Consider the following 21,371-nt stretch of genomic DNA (forward strand, 5'->3'; position numbering starts at 1 on the left):
ACTTTCAATCTGATATTCTTCTATCTAAGACCAGCGCAAGTTAGGTGCCGCGGATGTTGACACCACTTCAGAATCACGATCTTTTTGAGCAATTGTCACATTGTCACAATTGACTGTTTACCATTCGACGATATCTGTTAATAAGAAACCTAAGGAATTCTGCTAACCAAAAAACTTCTTTTACATATATTTGGTGCTAAAATTTTTGATAGAAGTTGTGTGAAATTTATGGCTTTATCTTTTTGATAATTTTTGGTATGCTTCGAGAATCGTTAAAATAAAATCGACCGTGAAAAAATTCAGTTCTCTTGGATCACTGTAACCATGCGAAACAAATTGAATAGATTACCATGTATAACCATGAATAAGACCATAGTTCTACTCCACCATACCCACTGCTGCAAAGTAGGTAATAACTGATATAACTAAAACTGTGTATACCCAAGTCTGGACCCAAGACATAACAAGGCTCCACCTTCAGCGAAGACTACTCCGCTGCCAACCCCAATATTATACAACTTATAAAGGCGTGGAAAACTAGTTTGCACTTTTTCGTTCCTGGTTTGGAAATCAAGACCATCTTTTTTTATTCCCAAAGCTTGGAATTATAGCTAGACTCCAAATAAGCCTTAAAGATAGCTATCAGAGTTCTAATGAATTTTTCTCCCCCACCCTTTAGCCCATGTTTTGAAAAAAAAAAACTTTTTTTATATAAATTCACACATTCTCTGAGTTGAAGCGGATAAAAAAAAAATGTCATAGAATTTTCGCTATAAAAAAATATAATTGCTTAATCCTCGTAGCGACCCTTCTGTAGTTTTTAAGCCTTGAAATTTTCGTGGACATCTACATTTTGTACGTAGAGCAAAATTATGTGGTGCCCAGGATATTGTTATTTTAAGGACCAACCGAATGTGCATATCAGTTTATGCAAATATTACCACAGTGAGTGAAAACATAAACATATACAAGCACACATATATATGTATGTACATAGATATTCCTATCATCAATCATTTATTTCTAAAGTAGGTACATATGAGTGTTGGGTAATGAACTCCTCTTTGAACAAGTAAACTCATTTTTATGGCACAAGTTTTAAGAGTAAATGACTGCGATTTGGTTTTACTTTTTTGGTTGATAAATCTATGTACATATTTTAGCAAATAAAACAAGTAAAAAGTTGACTACCGAATCGACAAGTGTTATGCAAACGTACAAAGCATTACGGTGCAAAACAACCAACTCCCAAATAAAAAAAACAGCATTAATATAAGTTATCGATAAGTAACAATTAACCTACTTCCATAATTTTCTGTACGACTTTTATTAGGGCTGCTAACAACCCGCTAAAGGAATAAACCACCAAGACAAACTTCTCTGCTTTCTTTAACAACTTTAGCCTACTTGAAACATGTATTGAGTTTAAGCATAAATAAATAATTGACGAATAACTAATTGTGGTTTGAAAGTAAATAAAATAAAATTATTTAGTTGAAATATGAATGCCTAATGAGCTGCACGAAAAATGAGCGATTTACTTGTGAAAGTTAATTTATTATTATTATTGTTTTCCGATGTGTATTATATATTTATGTGTTAATTCGTGTTTGCTTACTTGTCAGGTTGCAACGCAACTATGAATATCTTGGAGCAAAGTTTTTTCATCACGTTTAAAGTATTTTACTAACTTTTTTTCATTAAACAATATACCTCATTCTATGGACACCAGCAATAATTTATGATGGCAGAATTTATAGCTGCACGGTCAAAAATTTGGGTTTTAGTTTTTAAACCGCGCTGGGACTACTGCCTTTTTTAATCCTTTATAATCCACTTTTCAAACCATTCAATAGTTTTAAGCAATTTTTAATATATTCTGGTTTAAATTTTAGTCCAAGAGTTCGTGGTTTAAAAATCAAACCAAAATGTTTTAATTCTTGAAGGTTTCTATTTGAAACTGAATGTAATTATATGTAGTCCAAAAAGTTTAAAATTAAAACCGAAATTTTTAAACGTGAACTTATTATAACATTGTTTTAAACTTAAAAAATTTGTCCCAATATAAATATCGTATTTTTTTAATATTTTTATTGAGCTTTGTACCACGATTGTTTATTAGGAAAAATTGAAAAAGCAACAAAGTCTAAGCGGTAGAAGTTATAGCACTATTTCGGAGATCACCACATCTCCTCATCAGACTTCTTTTTTCTAGACTTCAGCAGGGATCGAACCTGCGAATTCGATGTTCAAAGTCAGAAGCGTTAACCACTGAGCTATGTACATCCCGTAAACTCTTGTTGCTAATTCATTTTCCTTATTCAACCAACTACTATCAAGTGCAGCTGATTTGCCGCTATTTAAACTCGACAGCGTGGTTGTTGTTGTCAATTCTATACATCCATTTGCTTATTTGCTTTTTTGTATAGTTTCAGGCAGGCTCTTCCTAAACTATGTATTTGTCAATGTTATTGTGGCTTGTTAACATTTTATTTTTAATATTTTTATTGAGCTTTGTACCACGATTGTTTATTAGGAAAAATTGAAAAAGCAACAAAGTCTAAGCGGTAGAAGTTATAGCACTATTTCGGAGATCACCACATCTCCTCATCAGACTTCTTTTTTCTAGACTTCAGCAGGGATCGAACCTGCGAATTCGATGTTCAAAGTCAGAAGCGTTAACCACTGAGCTATGTACATCCCGTAAACTCTCGGAAGTTTTATAGCCCCTTCATTTTAGTCTGATAATGTGCAAATTTGAAGTGGCTACGAATTACCGTTTATTTTTTAGAATTTTTTTTGTCGCATGAATAAACTCAATTTATTTGTATATGGAAGAAATCCGCAACACCTTTGGCGAAAAAAATTCTAAAAACGGTAACTTTTAGCCACTTGAACTTGCACATTGTCAGACTAAAAATGAAGGGGCTAAAAAACTGCGTACTCAAAAAAATTCTTACACTTCTGAGAAAAAAGTTTTAAATTTAGGTGAAAATTTGTTGCACTTTTTTGTAGTTTTCTACAAATTTTTACTCTTGGGTTTATATGGGGTTTGTCGGAGAATGAACTGTATTTTAATTAAAAATTCTTAAAAATAAATTAATAAACATAAGTGGCACACAATATCAATTTGAAATGGCGTGCTATAGATATGACTGATACTGTATCATTTGCATCCCCATCTAGAATGGACTGTCCTATGTGAGCTGTCTTTTTTGTTTTGTCTGTCTCTGCCCAAGGAAAATTGAAAAAAATTTTCGAATCGAAAATTCCGGAAAAATTTACTTCTCATAGTAGGAAAATTGCAAGAACTTCATCACGGACACAACGCTTTGGTTAGGTCATTTAAAATGGCAATGGAAGATATGCCTTCTGACGACCACAAAACCATAATCAGAGCAGATAAATGTATGTGTGGAAGTCGTTAAGTGGATAAATAGTTGGTGAAAGTGTTGTACCAAAATTGGCCAACAAAAAAGTAATTTTGAGCGAGACGAAGTTCGCCGGGTACGCTTGTACATATTAATTTCTTCAAGGAAAATTTACACCAACGGCAAATTACTTTCAGAGTTTTCGCGAGAGCTGGATACTTGAAAGCACAGAAACCCGTTTCACTAAATTTCAAAAATCTCTTTTACAAATGTATGTATACATTTTTTGTTGATTACACGTCTCAATTACTTCATTTTAACGAATGGTTTTACAACTACTAAAACTTTTATAACCAATAAACACATTATGTATGTGTGTATGTATACTCTAACCCTTTGGTGTAATATATTGCTGGTGCCCTCCATTAAGTTTCCACATCGCACAAACAAATCTTTCAGGTCACTTTACTGACACAATCAACAAACAATTTACCACCAACAGCAGCTCATTTAATGTTCGCTGATGTGCGAATAATTTAAAGCAAATAATTACCTCGATTATAGATAACAAATCGGTATTTCCTTTTAAATTTATAATTTGCGGCAACGCATCTATGCTCGCAAAAGGAGTAGAGCATACCTGGGCATCAGAGCTGCAAAAGCTAAAATGCCAACGAACGTCCCCGGTTTGTAGCTGAGTTTAGCACACAAAAATGTATAATAAGTATGCAAATATTTATTTAAATTATTTATGTACAAGCCATTTTCGTTGAGTGGAGAATTCTTGCTGAGATTCATTGTTGTTGTTTGGCGAGCGCGCGCGCGCGAACATAAATAAGAAAGCGATGATCAAAAAGAAAGCAAATGAAATAAAGCAAGGCATACGGTAGAAGCCAAATAAATTACGCGCGTAAATAAATAAACGACGAGAATAAAGGGGTTAGACTGACTTCGGTGTAAGTATGTATGTATGTATGTATGTGTGCGGCCAGTTAGAAATGCCGTAAATTTTGAGCGGTAAGATAAATTTACGCAAACAAGCGAGGCAATTCGCGTTGACTGATAAAATTGAGATGTTAAAATGTCAAACGGCAAGTAAAGCACAAGGAAAGACGTAGTCCGCTGACTGGATAGAAAAGGTAGAAAAATCAGTACACCATTTGAGAGAATATAATAAGTGGAAAATCTATGAAAATCACTTTGCGGTTAACAAGGCTAAGTGGCTGTTCCGGTGAATAACACAAGAAAGGTTAATAGATGTTTGTTGAAAAGGTAGAAAAATTTAAGGCAAACGCAAGTGCATAATTAGGTTGAAAGGAATCTGCAAGGGAAGAAAAGTGACGCCTACTCAGAAAACTTTTTTCTTTTTTCAAACCATAAAAAGGGTTGTTGCTTACAAATTAAAAGAAGCGTGGTATGTACACGATGTGCAATTTTTCCATCTCGAAATTCTAGTGGGAAAAGATTCAGAGGACAGAGGACATATTTAGATAATCGGTTCTTCAATATGTTTCTGTGCCACAAAACTACAGAAGCATAAATGAAGACAAATTAGTAAGGTTTGTTTCAGAACCCATACTCGGATAAGAGTTATCCCACTATCTTTTGGCTCAGTTGCCTATCTAGGTATAACCATTCGCAATAGAGCCATGAGCCAGTTTCCAGAAAAATTAAAAAAAAATACTCAAACTTGGCAATCCTGAAATAAATAACTAGTAAATAATTAGTAGTTGTTGAGCTGTTAAAAATTTATGTTATTATCGAGATTTGGCAAGTTAATGAAAGTTATCGATATTTATTGAATTACCATTATTTATAGAGTTATCGTAATGCATCGAGTTTTTTCAACTTATATAGTTTTCGATATTTACTGAAATTTGTCAATTTATCGAATCGAAGTTTTTGGAATTTCCAAAATATGTCGAGTTAACGAAATTTCAAGGTTATATAAGTTTATCGAGTTATCGCTGCTTCTCGAATTGTATCGTGTTATCAGAGTGTAACGAGTAATTGAAATTTATCGATAACTTTCGAAATATATGAAGCTATCAAAAGTAACCTGGTTATCGAAATTTATAAAGGTATGGAAAGTTTATCGAGCTATCGATTTGGTTTAAGATATAAACAATTTTGAGTTAGCAAAATTTATAGAGCTCTCCAAACGATAGTTATCGAAAATTATCGGAACTTAGTCAAGTTATCGTAGTTTTTTAATTGATCGAATTATCGATATGTAACAAATTATTGGAATATATCGACAAACTGGAATGTATTGGGTCAATTCCAAGTCCTGTAAATAACCTTCAAATATATAAAAAAAAATTTATCATGTTTTAGCACTGTGAGCTTGATATGTTGACCAGCGGAAATAATATAATAGAATTTTGTTTAGAAAGTTGAAAATCGGAAATCCCGGCTTTCAGGAGCTTTCAATTCAGTGGCAGAGAAATAGAAAAAAAAAATTCCACTGCAATGGAAAAACCAGTAGGAAATAAAAATTATACTTCACTGAAATCGAAAAACATCTCTTGGGCTCCTGCAGCGCCAAATAAGACCAAATAATATTCACAAACTTCTACTAGTTAGTTGTTTGCAAGACAAGTATTTGCAACAAGGCGATTACAGAAATGAATAAGCGGACAAAACAATTATATTCCAGTAGAAAAACGTATGTGAAAAACCAGTGCAACTAACCTCATTTTACAAATTGTTATCGTTACATATTTAAAGTTTATAAAAGCTCTGGTAAATCTTTCAAATGTTTAGTAATATATGCACATATATTTTTTTCACTTCCCAAATGGCGCATAAAATGATTCCTAATCCTCACAGCCACACCGACTATTGCAAATGATTTCCCATAACTAAAAACATTAATTTGACGCACACACGCCCACAGTCAACAAGCCACAAATGTTGCGGCGAATTGCAATAATGCCGGCGAAGCAACACAGCCATTTTTGGTAAGGCTTTTTTGCACAACAGTAACAGCTAAACATTTAGAGCACAGTTATTTGTCTATACTCGCCTTGTACATACATACATATGTATACATATACACCGTGCGACACGCATTCATTTCCGCGCCGGGCGCCTCTACATTTAGTATATTAATAAGCGTTAAGCCCATGACGCACACGCACATGCGACAAAACCATTAGGTAGATTAAAATGTACGAACCGAATGGCAGAGCAATCTGACTATAAGCTGCAATAACAACAATAGATAGTGATCAGTGATAGATACATACATACATACATACAGATGTAATATATGTATGGACATATGTGTATGCTTATAGGCTGACAACAACAGGTTGGGTGCCATTTATGGCTTGTGGGCGGTTAACGCAGCAGATAATGATCCAAATTGCTTGTGCAAATCTAACGGTCAATGCTTGCGCACCAAACATTTTATATTACAAACACAAACTGGCTTGAGATAATAATTCTGTAGAGAAAAATATCAGCAAATAGAGGACAAGCACAAATATATCTCGATTTTAGGTAGGCTGAAATGAGTCAGTCAACAAAAGGGAATGTTAAATACATAAAAACAAACACTAACCCAAAATCCACATTTGTGCTTATCGCATGTACGGGACGGTAAACTAAAATATTTATATACATTAGGGTGGTCTTCGTAAAAAATCAGCATCCAATTTTTAGATGGGCCAGCCCTATATTTTCTTCTATGAATAAAACAAAGCCAATCCATGAAAATTTTAAAATTTTGAAATAATTTTTAGCGGTCTCTACCAGGGTTTAAAGAAATCTGAAAACTTTACATATTATTGAAAACTCTTCATATATGTAAATTCAAAGCCATCGCCAAATGTACTCATCATACTAAGCTCCACAGACTTAGGTTTTTCGGAGTATCATTTCATTAATGACTTAACTGACAAATTCGATTGTTAAGAATTAGTATTTTCTTGGAAAAACAACCACGTACCACTTATTTTGATCGCACCGAGACTTCCTGAGTTAGTGCTGGTCAAAGTCCAAGCTTTATCGAATTTTTTGCAATTAAACAAATTAAATTGTTTCAAACTAAAAATTATTTTAAATTTTTCTCGGATGCTTTTATTTTGTACGTAAAACAAAATAAAAGGGTGCGTCAGACAAAATTTAGATGTTGATATTTTAAAGACCACCCTCGCATGTATGTATGTGAAATTTTGTTCAAATCTTTACCTTACGACAATTTTTTGTTGCCAGCGCACATACAAGTTACCACACATCGCTCATTTGTTTCAGTATTGTCATATTTCAAAAAATACAAAAATTGAGTTAAGCAAGCAGAAGGTACCGCAACCCCTTCTTCTATGTTATGTAAAAATTGCACAGCTGTTCGTTTGCCAGTGTCTCATTCTAAAATAATATGTTTTAATTTTTACTAATGGATTATGTGTGCATTCAAAACTTTAAAGCCCCTTATCTCGAGTTTGGCTTTTTTGAGTTGTGACAGTGTCCAAGTAAATGAGTGATGTTCACACACACATATGCATATTTACATACTTATATTTTTTTATTTTTAGGCATGATAGCCTCGTTGAAAATACTCCCTGTGGTTTTAGTTAATATCACGTACACATGTCGCGCAACTGCACACTCATTTGTCCTTGCAGCAACTTTCACATATGCCGAAAACTACTTCCGCCGTGAGAAAAACACAAACCCGGAGAAATATTCATATACATATGAGCATATTTTGCCAGCTGTTAGCAAAAATAAAATGTGATGTTAACAAAAAGAAAAACAACGCTTAGAAAAAATATAAGCAAAATCAACAATAGGAGTCACACACTATAAGAAAGAACACAGCAGTCTGTTACGTTGGATGACATACGGAAAACCGGAGCAGGCAACCAGACATACTTTATATGTACATGCATATGTATGTAGGTATGCACAAAGGGGCTTAAGTTGACAATGGGCAGGCTAGCTGCCTCCCAATAGACTTTGCTGTTAGCACCACAGGATTTGGGTCCAGGGTTTGCCATAATCGTTAACTGCGAATTGTCGGCGATTTACTGAAAATATTGGTGCACATTTTAAAAGTCAAATACGATAGGAAAAGATAATTATATAAAATGAGCAAATGCCCGCTTGCTTGGCGGCGCCTGATGAGGACTTTTGTAGTGGGCAAAGCAAAATTGAAAGGCAAAAAAAAACGGCCCTTGGTCCACCTACCGGGAAAAGTGTCTTGTATATTAAAATCCATGTAATAAGCTTCCTACGCACAGTGCTGAGCGAGCGGGAAAAAATCAAAGTAATTTTTGTCCCAAATGTAGAAGTAATTGTTTTGGTTGGTAAGGTAATTTACCTATTATAATACACGAAAAAAGGGCCCTTGAATTTGACGCATTTTAAATCAAATATTTTAGTCAGAGCCACGTCAGTTTTGGGATACACGGAAAAAGTTTTCAAAAATACAACTTATACGATATAAACATAAATTTTTAATTTTTTCGTTTAAAATTGCTTAAAATAACTGAAAAAAACTATTCTATTAAAAAATTTTAATCCTGTAGTCTAGACTCGTTATATATTTTAAATGAAAATTTTTTTGTTCAAAATAAAAATGTTGCTAAAGTTTAAAGGAGTAAATCTAAAAACTATGTAAAATCATGTTTTTTTTTAATCCATAAAACAAAAGTGCGGTTTTTTGTCTGTTGAAAAATAAAATAAAAATATGCCACTTTTTTGCACTTTGCGAACTAATTATGTTTTGGCAGATGCATAAAATCATTTTTTTCATTTTTCTGCATCATTCGTTCGATTTTCAAAAATAAGAATGCAAACTAAATGCCTTGTCCTTTAAATGCGTAATCAAAAAAATAAATGTGTTTTTGTTTAAAAATTTAATTCAAATTATTTAATAAGTTAAAAGATGGGTATCAATCTAAATGGGTTTTGAAAACGGTTGATTTGTTAATTGCATGTAGGAGGGTTGCCACCTGTTGAAAAATCAAATTCCATTTTAATTTAGGGAATTTGCTGACTGAAATATGTATCACTATATACATATGTATATGGGAGTCCGACGAAAGAGGTTTTAGCTGTGAGCCTGCAAATATTTTGAAAAGGCTAGCCACCCTATTTGCAAATCGAAATTAATTAAATTTAAAAAAATATTTGTATATATGAAATATTAAAATATTTATATAAAACGAAAGGGTTATGGCATCGGATTTATTATTTTATTACATTGCCAATGAGTGATATGTTTTCTTGCTCCTTTCATATCAGGTACTGGACCCTTAAATTAATTTTAAGTTTTCATAAATTTTTAAGATACCATAAATGCTGCATAATACATGCTCTACCTATATTGTCAATTTATAGCAAAAGCATTTAAAATTCTGAAAGGATAATTATGCACTAAAAGCCACTGCTTTACAACTAAGTAGATAAATAAGACTGCTACTTTCCTTCACCTCCCAGGATAAGTACGCAAATTAAATACGAAATTGCTTAAAATTCAACCACTTTGAAGTTTTTCATTTCGTAATTGTTGAGCATTAATTTTGCAAGAAAGTGCACTTTTTGCTATAAAATATTTTATTTACAAAGTTAAACTTTGTCAAATAACTTTTATAAAATGCCCCCAAAGCTAAAGAAGTAACCTAAACAAATTCACGCCGACGTATACAAAGCCGGTGCGTGCGCGAGTAAAGGCCGCTTGTACAAGGAGTTATTTGCACATAACACGCGCTCGCCAATACAACACACATACACGCGCAGAACACGAGAATTCAACATGCTGCCTATAGCGGCTATCCTTTGTGGCACGATGGCGTATACGTAACAGCAGCGCTGCAATCAGTATGCCTATATTACGTATACGACGCGTTGACCCCAAACCTATAGAAATTCAATACTAAATACATTCACATAAAAGCAAATGTCTCTAGCACGCATACATATTTATGTTGAGCAGATTTTCTTGTGTATATGTATGTTTGCACGATACATACATACGTATATATATGGGTATATTTGCGAATATATGTATTTTATCACACAACATGAGCATAAGAAGTGTGCGTGAAAAAAGTTTACTATTTCATGAAAATGAATTTTAGGCACGCACAGCGCACCATTACAGCTACGTACATACTATTAAAGTTGCTGTGAACTTTTGTAAGCTTACAAAATTAATGGGCAAGCCCAGAATGTTTGCCGCTAGCCTATCATTATCTACACTTTCGCCTTTGTGGAACTATGTAGTTAATGCGAAAGGTATGCTTTAATGATTATACTAAATACATATGTATGTGCATCCAAGCAATTACGATACAAAAGGGGAGGTAAGATTTAATTTGACAGTGGACTGAGAATTCGGACAAAGTGCGCTAAAAGTGTAAGGCGGCAAAAGCGAAAGGTATTGATGGTTACCGAGCATTAATTTCGATAATAGGTGGTTATAGTTGGCTAGGTATAAAAATTTTCCATCAACAAATTTTTATGGAAATTATTTCGATTTTTTCTGCTTCAACAACTGCTGGCTTTGAATGCCGGAGTTGCTAGTTCAAATACCAGTGAACTCGATGAATAAGTCTGATGAGTAGATGTGGTGGTCTTCGAAATAGCAGCTATAACTTCTACCATGTGCAAATTATTGTTTATTTTTTAAAACACCTTTTCATTAGAAATGACCTTACGCTCAATAAAATTGAGGAATAGATATTTTTTCGACAAAAAAAAACATTTTGTTTCTCAACATGACTTTCTTTAAGTGCGACTCATTTAGTCTAGTGTTATTCCAATTTCTTACCTCCTTCTAAATAATTGGTGTTTTAAAGTCATAAATGAAAAAAGCGCGTCTTTCAGTAATGATCTCTTCATTTGACCCTAATCTCTTACCGCCTTGCCAGTTCTTGGCGTTTGAAACATAAAATAGTCGCTGTGGCCTAAGAGCAGCACTTTTTTCTTGACCAACTGTTGTCTTTCTTGCTTCAAATCAATATCGAATTTGTCCGAGATCTCTGAATTATATTCGCCAGTAATCATTTTGCTATTTTCAAGGTAATCGATCTGAATTATATGGCGTGTATCCCATAAAACTCTGTCTATTCCCTTTATTAGTTGAGAGACCCTCATGGGCCTTCTTTGGCGCACTTCTTGATTGCTCCCTTGGTCTCTGGTGTAATACGGTAGATACATATTTCAGTGGTTACAAACCCCCACAAAACCTCGTTCGGGTTGCGCCTGCTCAAATATTGTAGTAGTCTACTAATCAAATTCAAAAACTCACTGACTTTTCGAATTTCCCTCGTATTGCCTTGCTGCGTTCTTCCATTCAATTATCCAAGTTACAGGTGTTCTTTGATTCATTATAGTTTCGTAGATAACAGTGTTTAGTAATATTAAAATCAATATAAACTCGCACCTCCAAATTGATTTCTATAGACGCATGTATGTGTGTTTTTTCACGCTTTACCCTCAACCGAGAGTGATTTTGTTAATATTTGTAGAACTTTTCCATCGCTACAATTTTGAGGCTATTATTCACAAAAACTTTTTCAGCGTAATTATGCTTCTTTATTATATCACGCATATTAACTGCTTCGTTAGCAGTATGGACTGCTTAATAAAAGATACGCATTTTCACTGTCCAATTAAAGTTACATAAAAGTAAGATTCCAATTATTTTTCATGTTAGTATAACTTAGGTCATAAATTGCATTGCTATGATTTCGCTTCGTTTACTATGTTCAGGATTTTGCCGCTCATAGGCTGATTTGATGTGATAGGCCGCTGCCTTATATGTTCTATGACACAGAAATTAGAAGGAGTCAAGCTAGCATTGTGTTTTTATTTTTATAACCGAGCATCAATCAGTATGAAAAGAGAAGTCGATTACGCCACATCTCTCTGTTCGTCCGTCCGACCGTCTGTCCCTGTACACGATAACTCGAGAAAATATTTAGATATCTCAACGAAATTTGGTACGTAGGTAGCCCTTTATCCAAGGTAGGTTTTTGTTTTTTTCTTGGGTCTGATATGTATTTATTTATTGAATCTTTCTTTCGAAACTAACAATAAGTTTTTAAATCTTACAAGCTACCATTAAATAAAAAAAGTTTCTGCGGCAATGCTTAGACATTTTTTATTTTTTTACATATATATTTACTGTAGTTTTTGCGGCAGTCGTAATGGACAAAATTCCGAGCAGCCCGCTCGCTGGATATCGTGCTGGGCAGGCGGTCTGAACGGACGAGTTCAAGAGCCGCACAGGCTGGACAAGTTGAAAGGACTAGTTTCCACGCCGCGCCTTCGCTTCTCCATATTTAAGTAACAACAATCTTGTAGGTAGATTGCTACTGACTATTACCATGCCCCCTTCTCGTGTAACGGTATTTTAGAAAACTACGATATTTCAGTGAATATTGAATCAAAATGATGGAAAATTGGTATGGGAAGTAGAATTTTGGTACGAAATAATATTATTATGAAATTTTTGGAAAACGGGCGTGACCCCGCCCACCTATGATGAAAAGGTGTATCTTAGTAGCCGCTTCACCAATCTTTGAAAGATTTATTTAAAATTTGCGGGGAATTCAAAACATCTCAAGCTCATCATTTTCAAGGTTTGATTGATTTCAATGAGGAGATCTATGTATATTCAGCTGGTCGTAACTAAGTAACAAATTCCTGGGGAGAAAAATATCCCCTTGTAAATCTGCTCTAAACGGTTCTCATTATTCATTAGAAGTATCCACTACCAAGCAATGTAGAGTTTTTCATTCAATAACTTAGCTGGGATCAACAACTACCAATAAAATAATAAAATCAACATCTTTTAGCAAAGTATTTTTTTTTTTTGTATTAAAAGTGTAATTACAAAAAACGGCATTGTTCAGACTTTAGTAATTTTTGTTTACAGTCAGTGCACAATTTTTTCTCCAGGCATAGCTCTTAACGTCAGAAACGTCCAAAATACCTGCCGCTTTAATCGCAATCACATTGGAAATTTCTGCTTTCTGGCTGCCGCGGAAAGCAGCCAAACCGCCACCAGCATTGGATCCGTTCAGGTACACCCTGTTCATGCCTTCACTAAAAAAAAACAGCATTCACCTAGTAACTGTCATCACCTTCTTGTGCTCTTGTCTCCTAAATGCCGTATTCGGAATACATATATCTTACCTCTAAACCCGAGAAGGCGGCCGCTGTTGAGGTTGTGGTTATCAGTTCTCTTTGGCACTCCGAAGAGGCCTGGGTTCAAGCCAGGTTCAATCCAACATCAAAAAATAAAAAATAACCTTTTTTTTATTTTAATAGAGGTCGCTCCTCGGCAGGCAATGGCTCCCTTTTTTATAAAGCAATCGCATTTCTGGCTAGTATATTTCAGGACGAATGGATAAGGATTGAGCCAAGAGCTTGTGTGAGCAAATCCAATTTTTGGCAGCCAATGTCAGTTACGCGGTTTTGCAGAATGACGATACGCGGTTTTATACTTTAAATGACGATATATATGTAAATAGGGGGGTAAAGCAAACTTTTTTTCCAGGTAAATGTACTCTGGAAGCATGTAAACTAGAGTACTGAGATGTGATGTGTTGTTTCAATACTGATTTTCCGTTGAAATTTATTCAAGTTGAAATTATTACATTTAGAGCAGATATAAAATATTTATCATAACATATTTGCATATTTTGTTCTGTGTAAATGTACATTCTAAAGCATAACTCACCTCTTTAGTCTACTTGAATTTAAATCCAGCTCATAATCCACATGCCAGCAGCATTTCTTGTATTCGATTTTTATTATGGTCGAAAATATTATTTTTCTTTGTTGTTTACAAGTTTTATTTTTCGATTTCCAGCACAGTTCTGCGAAGTTTAAATTTTATATTTTTACATTCTTATAATGGCTAAAGTATCCAATTGTCTCTACAATTGCTAATAAAGATAAATAAATAATTTCACTTTGTTTCGTAATCTCTTTTTCCATTTTATGTTTCATCATTCCTTACGAAAATGAAAAATATTTTAATTTTCTCATTCTAACTTGGCATAAAATTGTGTTTTTTTTATATTCTCAACCCAACGGCTCACAGCGGCACAGTATAATGCGCTTCATAATTTATTATCCCTTAATCTGCCAGTAACACAATTTTTTATACAACAGCACTCATTCTATATACTTACGTTGGTTTGTAATTATAGTTGCTTTTGTTTTTTTTTTGTGTGTGCAATTTTTAGCTGGTAATGCTGACACGTGGCCTTAGCCTTACATTTGCGCGCGCTTACATGGGGTATATATGTATGTATGTACATATGTTCACACTTATATGGTTGGCCGAAACACTGCAAGGCTCTGCACAGTATATACTGTTCAGCCAGTTGAGAAGCTACATAGCTTGAAACTTTCACTTTTTTCAAATTTTTCTGCTTTAATTCTCAACGCACCCTAACTGCCACTTCAAACATTTTAGTGCGCCGTGCATGTGACATACTTGTTGTGGTAATTACTTAGTTTTTATTCACCTTTTTTTTAGTTGTGTTTTCTTGCACTCAGCGAATTTCCACTCTCCGCTTTATTTTGAAGTTTTCGTAGCCGTTATTTTCGACTTCTACCATCCAAGTTGTTATGCCTAGATTTTTCTTAGTTTTCACATTGTGATTCTTCTCACATTCGCTGTCCCTTTTAGCCTTAAATCTTCTTGCTTTTAGTAGCCACAGTTCGCCTACTCTCAGCTGCTATGCAACTTCAAAATACTTTTACCTTAATTGAAACGTATTCAATTTCTTTTTTTTTTGTTTATGCTTGCTTAGGCCACTTTCTTTTTTCAGTTGCTAATTTATAGTGGCTTTTAATTTTCCTTGGCTGTTTCTTGTATCTCTGCCCAGGCTTCGCACGCATTTATTTACTACATCCCCCATTAAATTTTTACTACTTTATACTTAGTTGTAGCTACTGCATTGAAAATAAAAAGGTATCAAAATTAAATGTTTAATGTTTGTAATTTTTCAGTAGCCACAAGCTTTCTATTACGAACTGTTTTACCATTTAAACTTAGCATCCAGCCTCAAGAAATATTTCGCTTGAAACATTTAAAGCAGGCGATTGAAACAAATGTAAAAAAAAGGTGGTATACGTTGTCCGGAATTTCTTGAGAGCTCCATACTGGTTTAAAATACTTGAAGCAAAAATATATTTTTAATATGTTAAGTGACTTTTTTAATTCATATAAATTTGATACTGAGTGTTTTGTGGAAATTTTCCTTCTAAACTTCAGCAAGTTTTCTTACTTCTTTTTTATTTTATAGCTCTCAAAGAATTTCCGCTTTTCCTTAACACCGGAATCAACATTTTCCGTTTGCTTTTGTAGCCCTGGTTTGCGCTCAACACTCTTTAAGTTCGTACACATTTCACTCCATTACTTCGGCTAGTTCTAATAATAAATATTTCTATAAACTTTCCAGTCTGGCAATTTTAAAGTGCATTACTCAAATGCATTAATGCGCGCACACAGCTGCACACACACTTTCCAACTCAAAGTCTACTAACAAATATTTCGAGTGAAAACTTTTCATAATCTAAGCATGCTAAATTACGCGCATAACTCACTGACGTCGGAATGCTTTGGGGCGAAAAATTACTGCTAGTATAAACAATTTTATGTTAGTAACTTTTACTGCAAACACTATTCAAAATTTTTTACTAAAAATTTCTGCATCATCTTTTGTGCTGAAAATGACACCAAAGCGGAAATATAGTGAGTGCAAACAAGCAGATGCGTAGCAAATTTTGCCGCACTAAGCTCGAGTGTTGCTGGATTTTGGAAATAAATCCCGTCATGCTTCATCAAAATTGTTTTGAAGACCAGCCGTTTTCGGCGTTGTGTCATTTCCAGTGCAATTTGTTTGTTGATCGAAATTCGTTAAAAATACAAATTCCCCCGACCCTTTCGGATGAATCCATTAATCTCAACAATTTGGTACTGTCAATTTGATACTTTAGTCAAGCAGTTGTTCACATATGTAAATAATATATTTAACGGCACTTTTATACAATCACTTGATATGCCAAATACATGCCTAGCACTAAATGAGCAGCCTTCATTCGATGACCCTTTTTTTCGATCAAAAAATACCTTCTCCTATTATATGCATATTTTTCTGCAAAAAAAATTAACTTATATTTTAATCTCCATGTTATTCTCAATCTCAATTTTAACCTTAATCCTAATCTTCATCTTAATCATAACCAACCACCTACCCCATTTCCTACCTTCTTCTTTCACTTTTTCATTTGAAATTACAACCCAACGAGTGTGTTGCTTTGCTTTTCTGTTATATCAATGATTGCATTTACCTCCAGCAGATCGCTAAGAAGTTTCAGTTCATATTCATATTCAACGACCCAAAATCTATTCGAAATTCTTAGCTTTATCTCAGGTTGAAAATTTGTAGAGTAATCGTTGTTACAAATGCATCATACAAATGCGGACCCAAATCTTTTGTTAAATATTTCCATTTTTTTATGTCACCATCCACCCTTCTACGCCCTACATCACGCTTGTTCCATTACCTACTCAGCCCAATGTAGCACTTGATTTAGAAAGTGATTATTCGTTGAACTCTAAAGCAAACGTTGTTATGGATGCTAAAATTGGGTGCCAGATACTCATGTGGCAACTGCTCATGTGGCAAATGTTAGGTTCTTTGCAGTTCTGTAGCTCTTATTGTCTTCTCTAGCATAAGATTAAAAAATACTACTGTGAGATATCCTTCCCGATTCGTACTCTCGTGAATTTTTTCCAGGATTTGGCGAATAGTTAAGAATTGGTGCTGAATTTAGCAGGTCTAGAGCCACACTGAAAAGACTCTATTAGTTCCCTGGCGATTGACCCCAGAATTTTGCACAATATGATCGATAAAATCTTATAACTGATGCTAAGTATGCTAATACTGGAATACTTGGCGGCCATAGTATGACTGACCTTGAATATCAATCGGCAGGTAAGCCTTTGCTTGACCACGTTTTATGCATGCAGCTAGCCAATTCCTCGGCACTATATTTGAATAGTTCTTCTGGAAATCCATCGCCTTTTACAGCTTTGCTTTATCCTGAGCAGTGATATTGTTGTTCGCATATCATCATGATCAAGCAACGGTACACTGATTGCGGCACCGTATAGGCTCGGAGTACTCGTCACCTCCAAGTCTTTCGTCTATTATTCCATTCAGTATGCATTATTAAGCGTTTCCCCGGTACTCTCTTCGGAAAGTTTCCCTATCATCTTCGTACTTACGTATATAGGCCTCTCCCTGCGTATTTCTCTTGATACATTTTTCTTCACTTCTCAACTCTCGCACAACTCGTGTTGCGCTCTATCACTGCGTAGCGCTTTAGACAGCGAGGTTATTCTCTGCGGGACGTAAGAGGGACGCTGATGACTTTTTTCCTGTTAAAGCTTATGCCGAATTTCCACTAGGCATTGAAATGACAAAAAATTTATGGTATTGAAAAAATTGTCCTTTTAATGTAACGAAATGATTAGTTTTTAATGCCCGACTTTGTCATTTGTCATTTCTGCCATTAAATTCCTAGTGAAAATCCAACACTAGAATCCAGCTCCCCAAAAAATTCACAATAAATATTTTTCATTATTTCTGTTGCTTGAAAAAGCACTTTGCTTTTGCTGTAAAGTTTCTTGAAGAAATAAATATGAGGCACTCTTTTTCATATCGGACACCAAATTTCGATAAGCTTAAATTTTTTTTGTGCGTTCTATACATGAAATAAGCTAACATGTATTCGACGATTTTTTTTAACATCTCTATATATAAGATGGTCATGATTGTCCTAAAGCTAACTTAGCTATTAATAGTTTAACTTTTTTTAGTTGATTTGCATAGTGAAGACTAGTAAATGTTTAAAAAAAACCGGCTTTTTCTTTTTGACCTATTCTTACATTTTTTTTTTATGACGAGATGGATTGTTTTGTGAGAGTCAACAATTTTTTGTAATTTGTTTTCGAAAACCTTTTGATCAGACATATTTAGCAAGTTGTTAGAAATCGGGTTTTTGCAAAAAGTTAAATTTTATTGCGGATTCCGATAGAATACCTATCCAGATATAATATTTGTATGGCAAGATTTTTCTTTAAATCGACAAAACCCTAGAATTGACGTGGCAATTGTATGACTAAAGTCAGAAAAATACAGATTTGATTGCTGATTTCATAACAAAATTATAATTTGAAATGAATCGGAGACATAAAACCGTTTTTTTACGAACATTTTTTTCTTTAAAGCTGCAAACTGATTTAAGAAATTTTTGTAGAAGAAAATTTCTTTTCGATTTCTTGTGCGTCAGTTTATATGAATTTTTGTTCCTTGTTCCTTCAGAGCTGGAAAGAGACCTTAAGAGTTGAGCGAAACTGTGTGATAAGAAATCGACTGCTGAGCAGAAGATCGAAATATCTCGGCAGCCAGTTCGAAAACACCCTATCTCAAAAAACTTTTCAAGAACGCCCTATTTCAGAATTTTTTTGAAAAGCACTCTATCTCACTTCAAAATCTATTGAAAATGTGCTGAGGATTAAAGATTTTATAAAACAAGTAATTTTTAAGCACAAAATAAAAAACCGACTTCAATTCTCTTATAAAAATTTAAGAGTACCTTAAATTATTAGTGATTCAATGATTAGATCTAAACAAAATTAGTTTGGGACCACCTCTGATAAAAAAAATAATTATAGAAATCGATTAACCTGATCCAAATTTATGCGGTAACGTATACAAAGAAAAAAATATATATCCCGACGAATTGATAACCTCCTTCTTTTTGGAAGTCGGCTAAAAGGTTACGTTTTTCCATTCGTTAAATAAATTCTGTGCATTTTTATGAAAAGTAATGTTTTTGTTAAGCCTGTCCGCGGAAGATTTTCATTTTCGGTGGCCACCTCTAGTGAATTTCTTTGCTTAGTCTTTTGCAGAACACTTTAACTTTTTTTTGAATACGAGCATATAAGACCTATTCTGTAATCTATGGGGTAAATGGTTAAGGTGTTTATTAAAAAAATTGTTTGCTGTGTAAATTTAACTATGTATACATATAAATACATATGTACGTCTCCGAAAACAAGAGCTATATTAGAATTCGATGCACCCATTAAAATTAATGCAGCATAAATGCATTTTTTGACTAAAAAGCAGAGATTTTAACCCACTGGGTGAGCAAAATCATATTGAAATTTGACTACAAGTTGAGAATACTAACGCTCGAGATAATTAATTAATTTTTTTCACTGTTTTTCAATGTATTTAAAATTTCTAACTCATTGCTTACTTTATTGCTGTAGGTCTACGACTAATTTACAATCCATTACAAATTACATTGCCATTCCAAGCAATTTAACATGCACAACGAAACCATTTTCTTGGCCTAAGTTCATGAGAAAGTTAAAACGCTGAGGCGTTAACTGCCCACGCTCACACATTAAAAAAGAGAATATGCAAATGGCCATGATAAAATTAGCCTGCTAATCTGAGCTCAGTGCCATTCACAAATGACGTTTTGCCATAATCTTTTTGTGTGTTCTTTACCACGCTTATTTCTTTTTCATTCATTCCGAAATGATCTATTTAAAATTTCACAATGTTATACACCGCTGCACTTGGCCTGGTTTCTCGACATTCCACTATTATTTCACACAATCTTTATCCGATTGCTACCTTCGCACTTTGTCGGCTTCGCATACTTAAATATACATATGTAGGTAAATTGATGTTGATTTTTATTCTGAATGTTTGTATGTATATACATTAGACCACGTCAAAATACAAAATAAAATTTCGCAACGCGACCAGCATAAGACCCAAACTTACATACATATGTATGAATATGAGCAAGTAAAAGTTTGTACATTAGAGTGGAGTAAAAAATTAAAGCCGGAATTTTAATACCGGCTCCCCCTAGGATTGTTCCATACCATAAAAAATATAGCCCTATTTTTTTTTATTTGAAATCAAAATTTATTTAGGGAGTGCTCAAAATTACCCATGTATTTTATATGGAGGAAAAACAACTTTTCGTAGAAATGGTAAAAAATTCTTTGAGATCAGTATTTTTCGAGCGGAAAACTGTGGTTCTCCTTAGGAGACGTCCGGTATTGATGCCCAATTGTCTATTTAGCCACCTTTTAATATTAAAGAGTTTTTATTGGTCACCCGTTGCATTTTCTGGGGGTGTTGGTGGACCTCTAAAATTCAGTTACCACGAAAAAATGGTTAAAGAAACGATTGGGTATTATTACTGGGAATCTTCTGAATAGGAACCGATTTTTCCGATCTAAAAATATGGATTTTCAAGAATTCTACTCCATTTCTACGAAAAGTGGTTTTTTCCTCATATAAAATGCATGAAAAACTTTGAGCGCTTTGAGCGCAGAATAAAAAATGGGGTATATTTTTTCGGTATAGATGAATCCTAGGGGTTGCCGGCATTCAAATTTCGACTTTTCTTTTTACATACAATTTTGAACCACTCTAATGTGCATACATTTGACACTTATGCATTGGCCTTCTCTTTGAACTATTAGCGCCCTCCAGCTAACAGCTATATGCAAATACTTTACATAGTTTGCCTAGTAGATGCGACTCTACGTAACTTTTACTTCATGGTATGTGCGTACTGTGGGCAATGGGCGGCAGAGATTGACGTCGATTGTCAGCGGATGTTCATTTAACATGATAATTTGCTTACAAGGCATATAATTGGCACCGTTTATTTTTATATATTTTTTTCCTAATGTAATTTTCAATTCCCAGTTGATAAAATTTTGGTTGCTTTCTACTATTTATTTATGCAAATAAGGAACTGTATTCGAAGCAAGTGGCAATGTAGCCAAGAAAAATAATTATGTGTATGCGTATCTTTTCAAAGATATTTTCGTTTTAATTTTTTTTTTTCATGAAAGACAGACTTTAAATTATATTATTTTAGCGTAGAGTAAATACAGTAGAATCATGGTGAACC

General features: G+C 34.0%; 1 protein-coding gene across 2 annotated transcripts in view; it reads right to left on the bottom strand.

The window, feature by feature from the left end:
• Nucleotides 1–21,371, bottom strand: part of LOC108361960 (uncharacterized) — an 85,165-nt gene that overhangs the window by 59,529 nt on the left and 4,265 nt on the right. Inside the window, exon 1 of one of the 2 annotated variants that reach the window (XM_017614754.1) lies at nt 14,074–14,183. The exons of the other annotated variant lie outside the window; for it this stretch is intronic. The gene's annotated coding sequence lies outside the window, so the exon portion shown is untranslated. Of the gene's footprint in view, nt 1–14,073; nt 14,184–21,371 lie in introns of those variants that run through there. 2 annotated transcript variants of the gene reach the window in all.

The sequence above is a fragment of the Rhagoletis zephyria genome, unplaced genomic scaffold (genome assembly GCF_001687245.7).
Source record: "Rhagoletis zephyria isolate East Lansing unplaced genomic scaffold, Rhagoletis_zephyria_1.1 Rzeph_scaffold_00890, whole genome shotgun sequence".
In the NCBI taxonomy this organism is placed as follows: Eukaryota; Metazoa; Arthropoda; class Insecta; order Diptera; family Tephritidae; genus Rhagoletis; species Rhagoletis zephyria.